A 6,000-nucleotide genomic window follows, 5' to 3' on the forward strand; every position below is an offset into this window, starting at 1 on the left:
TCTGTCATATGCGGATAGTGGAGGGGGAGGGCCGAGGGAGGAGCAGCTGGGAGGCGGGTGCGTGCTGGGGAGCCTCGCTACGAGGCACAACAAACAAAATGGCCGTGCAACATAAACAAACAGCTAACCAGGCGGCCAGTCCGAGCTACGATGCAGTTATTAAATCAGCAAATCACTTCAGCAAATGCGAGCGCACAATGAATACTTCTATTATCAGCAAAATGCTAAATGCGAGCGCACAATGAACACTTCTATTATCAGCAAAGTGCAAAATGCAAGCGCACAATGATTAGTTCTATTATCATCAAAATGCAAAATGCGAGCCCGCAGTGAATAGTTCTATTATCAGCAAAATGCAAAGCAGTCACACTACGATACCCAGGCAGCCAGAGCGAGCGCTGCGAAGTGTGGTCAGGGAGCGTGGGGGAGCGACCTCTTCTCACGAGGATAGGGAAGTCATGGTGTTTCCTTTACCCGAGTCATGTTTTGTTGTCTTGGACTTTCCTTTACACAAGCCATACTGTGGTCTCTTCAGCTTTCCATGAGTTATGTTGTGGTATCTTGGACTCTCCTTTACACAATTCATGTTGTGGTGTCTTGGATTTCCTTGACATGAGTCATGTTGTGTTGTCTTGATCTTCCTTTAACACAATTCTTGTTGTGGTGTCTTTGCTTTCTGTTACACAATTCATGTTGTGGTGTTTTGGCTTTCTTTTACACAAGTCATGTTGTTGTGTTTTGGCTTTCCTTTACACAAGTCATGTTTTGGTGTCTTGCTCTTTCCGTTCAAGGAGTCAGAGAGAGTGAAAGAACAGAGTAAGGCTTTAATAATGTCTGTTTATTCTGTGTTCTGTAAACTCAAATCAGCACGGCCTTTCCTCTTCTATTGTTGCTAACGCTGACATTAGCAATGATTTATCTGAACTTTGTCCACATTATAAGAAAGGCTGGCAGCAAGTCTCATTTACTCAGAAATCCTGTCTCTGTTTTGCATACAATCAAAGGTTCATATTCTGAACTTTTGACTAAATCAGTGCATGAAAATAAAGACAAAGCAAAAATATAGCTGAGCCCAGAACATCAATAAATAGTGGACATTGATAGCTAGGCAATTTGGGCCGCACCCTACCTGTAAAAGAGTATGTATTCTTGTGATATTTATACCTGTTTTGCTATAATGTTTCTTTGCCCGGATGAACCTCAGTGGTTTGGGGTGCACCCTTCAAACCTGTAGCTGTCTAGCGACAGAGTGGTTCAATTCCACCTTCTGGGCGAGGCAGCATTTGTGATGGGCTGCCCATTGTCAGGGTAACTGATACATATTTTTTGTCTATTCTGTTTATGTTCACAAATTGTAGAAGACAATATTTGGTAACTACATTTTCAGCAGCCCAGCCGACACGTGTTTTCTTCTCTGTTTTCAAGGCCACGTTACCATTTAAGATCAAAGACTATCCGAGAGAATTACTTGTTAAATAGTAGCCAGCGCTCTGAGGAGCGATTCACCTTGGCACCACAGAAAGTCATGAAAGGAAGGGTATGCATTAAAAACAGTGTAGATTGGAGAATCTGACATTAATAATCTGAGAGATTGGGAAGAGATAGTGTCCGATACTAATGAAATGAAGGCAGTGATGTTCATCAATGGAATGAGGGTATCACCTTTGACAATATCAAAGTAAATGGTCATCTATCTGCTCCCATAGATGCCCCCGGGACTGGGGAAGGACCACTGAACCCCATCCCCAGTCCACAGAGTAGGCCCTTTACTTCTTTGTTGCAGACTTTACTCACAGATCTTGGAGTCTCACAGTCTTTCTGTGCACCCAATATAAACAAATGAATAAATAAATACATGAATACATATGTATAATGAAGCCTGCAAAATGAATTTGCCTCTAGGCTATCCCATTTTTAGGGCCAGATAATGGACCTGAGACCCAACAACATAAAACCACATCCTCAGGATTATACCATTCCATCACATTTGGAAACTAGGATTAAAAAGACCTTTTGTACAACAAAAATCTAACATCCTTACCTCGTCCTCTCATCTGGAGTGATCCAGCATAGCAAAAAACATGTTGCAGCATAACCTGATTAATAGAGTGTTTTAAGTCTCCCCCAGTATATGTCTACCCATTTCCCGGCAAAGGGGAAAAAACTGCCTTACAATTTATGTTAAAGTGTTTTGGGCTTTTCTTTCCCCAAGTCGTTTTGAGGTGTCTTGGACTTTCCTTTCCATGAGTCATGTTGTGGTGTCTTGGTTTTTCCTTTCCATGAGTCATGTTGTGGTGCCATGGCTTTCCTTTACAAAAGTCATGTTGTGGTGTCTTGGCTTGTGTTTTCATGAGTCACGTTGTGGTGTCTTGGCTGTCCTTTACACGAGTCATGTTGTGGTGTCTTGACTTTCCTTTACAAAAGTCATGTTGTGGTGTCTTGGCTTTCCTTTACACAAGTCATGTTGTGTTTTCTTGAACTATCCTTTACACAAGTCATGTTATGGTGTCCACAAGTCGTTTTGAGGTGTCTTGGACTTTCCTTTCCATGAGTCATGTTGTGGTGTCTTGGTTTTTCCTTTCCATGAGTCATGTTGTGGTGTCGTGGCTTTCCTTTACACATGTCATGTTGTGGTGTCTTGGCTTGCCTTTTCATGAGTCATGCTGTGGTGTCTTGGCTTTCCTTTACACAAGTCATGTTGTGGTGTCTTGACTGTCCTTTACACAAGTCCTGTTGTGGTGTCTTGGCTTTCCTTTACACAAGTCATGTTGTGTTTTCTTGAACTATCCTTTACACAAGTCATGTTATGGTGCCTTGGTCTTTCCTTTACAGCATTCATGTTGTGTTGTCTTGGACTTTCCTTACCACAAGTCATGGTGTTTCCTTTACCCGAGTCATGTTTTGTTGTCTTGGACTTTCCTTTACACGAGCCATGATGTGGTGTCTTCAGCTTTCTATGAGTTATGTTGTGGTATCTTGGACTTTCCTTTACACAATTCATGTTGTGGTGTCTTGGCTTTCCTTGACATGAGTCATGTTGTGTTGTCTTGATCTTCCTTTTACACAATTCTTATTGTGGTGTCTTGCCTTTCTTTTACGCAATTCATGTTGTGGTGTTTTGGCTTTCCTTTACACAAGTCATGTTGTGGTGTTTTGGCTTTCCTTTACACAAGTCATGTTGTGGTGTCTTGCTCTTTCCGTTCAAGGAGTCAGAGAGAGTGAGAGAACAGAGTAAGGCTTTAATAAGTCTGTTTATTCTGTGTTCTGTAAACTCAAATCAGCACGGCCTTTCCTATTCCTCTTCTATTGTTGTTAACGCTGACATTAGCAATTATTTATCTGAACTTTGTCCATATTATAAGAAAGGCTGGCAGCAAGTCTCGTTTACCCAGAAATCCTGTCTCTGTTTTGCATACAATCATGTAGTGTAGTTCCTATTTTCCCTATAGGCCCTGTGCATTGGAATAACATAAACAGCAGTGTAGACGTAGGACTGCGGTCTTCTAGGTCTCTACTGACTATGTTAGACTTAATTGGGTTTGTACCAGCTAGCTCCGAGGTCACTGGAAACTTTCTTGACTGAATAGGAAGTGATCAGCTTCCCTGGCTCAGACAAGAAGGGATTCAGTTTTCCAACAACCGCATTACCATGACAACTTTGCTCCTCAGAATAAGAGTCAATCTCTAGATTCGTGTAAAACAGTAGACAGCTATTTCACTCAGTCAGTTGTGCAGAATTACTTTCGCCAGTATGCAGAGAATAGAGAGACGGGCGTTTTCAAAAAATAGGTATTATTTATTGAACAGTCTTCCTTCTCATGCAAGAGAAATGAATTGCCACAATTGCAAGACTTGTTATTATAAAAAGTGCGTACAGTAAAAGGAGTATTACGAAATAATACTGTAAAAGCATTGATATGGTTTCTTAGCCATACGATAGTGAAAATGAATAAAATATATACATTCATATCTACATTTGGCTAACGTCCTCAACTGGTGCTTCTAACTACGCCTACCCCAATGTACCTGACCTAAGCCTAATACGTGGGAGGGAGTAAGTAAGTAGCAGTTTAAGTTAAGTTGTTTTTGCCAAGGGTTTGCTTCAAGAATTCTCTCTAAGGGTTTAGTTAGCACTGTACCTCTGGAATAGAATGTTGGAGGTCTGGTATCTCCTCTCAGGACTCGATATTCCAGTCACCCGCAAGGGTAGGCTGGAAACGCCGGAGCTGGATTTTCTCGGCAGGAGAAAAGACAGCGTCTTTCTCAGTGTGTCAAGGAGGATGGGCAGCGTCCGTGGGCTTCTCGCATCTGCTGGGCTCTCTGCAAGGGACAGCTGTTCTGCTCCAGTATTCACCACCACCGTCGTGTTTGCATAAGGCAATGTCGGGATTTTTTATACCTGAAAGGTGCTGAGTTTGACGTAAGTTTTTGGACATAAGACGTCAATAAAGATGTCACTAAGAACTGGCCGTTCTTACAGTACTCGCAGGAGTTCTATTAGTAATCAAAACAAAGCAAGCTGGGCTTTCCCAGGTTGCTGGGGGTTTGAGCTGTCGAAAGAACTCGGTGTGTTATCTAGGAATTTAAGGAAGTGGCTTCTGCTGTGTCATGTACTGTAATGAGCTGCATGGACGAGTTACTGAAATATGGCTCTGATCGTTTATGCCATTATAGGGATATGTATTGATTATAGCTGTATAGGGGCATAAGGTCACAATATTGATCGGGGTCCTAGATAGAACACAACATCCACTCCACGAATTTATGTCCATCAAATTACTAAAAACCAAAGCAATAAGATGCGCGTGTATTCCTACCCGCCACCCCAAAATACATATTGCATTTGAAATGGCGTATATGAAATACATGAGAATATAGGTACTGTACGTTTTTAATCATAGTAATCATTCAAAAATTATTGCATATGTAATCAGTTGAACGATTTTGCGAAAAATTACACATGAAATGTCTCTTAATACAGAAAAGAAGGGCAAGACTATTTCATCACATATAAATACAATTGCTGTAAAATGTGCTAGAGGCCGAGGTAAAGTTTTTGTCTCTAGATCTACTAAAAATAGAAGCTCTGTTCTGTATGAATAGTTCTACTTTAAGCAAAAGTATTTGTGCCAGAAAAAAGGTAAATATTTTGAAAAATGTCTGATTCAAAAAAATATTTCAATGGGGAACGTGGAAATAGAGTTCCAAACGCTTTTCAGTAGCTTTTGTTTATCAAAACTGAAGGCCGAATTCAGAGTTCATGGGAACGCTGTGCGCCGGAATGTTTTTCCAAAAGGTTATTGTTTCTGTTCAGGGGAGAACATCATTTCAGACAGACTCTCAAAGAATAGGTCTACATATTCAGGTGACAGTTCAACCAGGTTTGATAGTGCAGTAACCTGGCAGTTGTGAGAATGATTGCTATCATCTATGTCTGGATCAGCATTGCTCACAGAAGGTCGTACCTGGGTGATGCTGCTTTCACTTTTTGCTTCACTGCCGCCACCTAGTCGTAGCACAGGAGTCTCAACGAATGCCGTCATCAGGATTGGTAGCCGCTGGGGACAACACGATGCATGAGCCGTTACAGGACTTAGCAAAGTATCGATATCCATTGGTACTGCTGATGGTAGTGCAAGACAGGTGTCTAACACGCATTCTTCTCCGCATAGCATACATCGAAGCACAGGTAAGATGCAGGTCTGCCATATAGGTCTGAATGAAAGAAACCAGGTCATGTTCAGATCTCTCAGCCGGGCCAATCCAAGGACCTTAGTTATGCGGTCTCGGTAGCGCATTGCTAGGATTGTTTCTTCCATCCTTGCCGGAGTCATGTCTGTGTTTTGGCTTGCCATATCAGAGCAGAAGGGTCAAAAATAAAATGCCTGCTACGAGTCCCAAAAGTAGTGGTAGGCCGCCAAAGACTGAATGGACAAAATTGGGAATAATGCCCAAAACTGCTTTGAATGGTGTTAACAGTCGCAAAAAAAATTGTCTTAA

General features: G+C 41.7%; 1 non-coding gene across 1 annotated transcript; it reads left to right on the forward strand.

Moving 5' to 3' along the window:
- The first annotated feature begins 1,187 nt into the window (after window positions 1-1,187).
- On the forward strand, window positions 1,188-1,274 carry TRNASTOP-UCA (transfer RNA opal suppressor (anticodon UCA)). The gene has a single exon. It is a non-coding gene; the product is annotated as a tRNA-Sec (tRNA).
- Window positions 1,275-6,000: the final 4,726 nt, after the last annotated feature.

Source organism: Lissotriton vulgaris, chromosome 5, assembly GCF_964263255.1.
Source record: "Lissotriton vulgaris chromosome 5, aLisVul1.2, whole genome shotgun sequence".
Classification (NCBI taxonomy): domain Eukaryota; kingdom Metazoa; phylum Chordata; class Amphibia; order Caudata; family Salamandridae; genus Lissotriton; species Lissotriton vulgaris.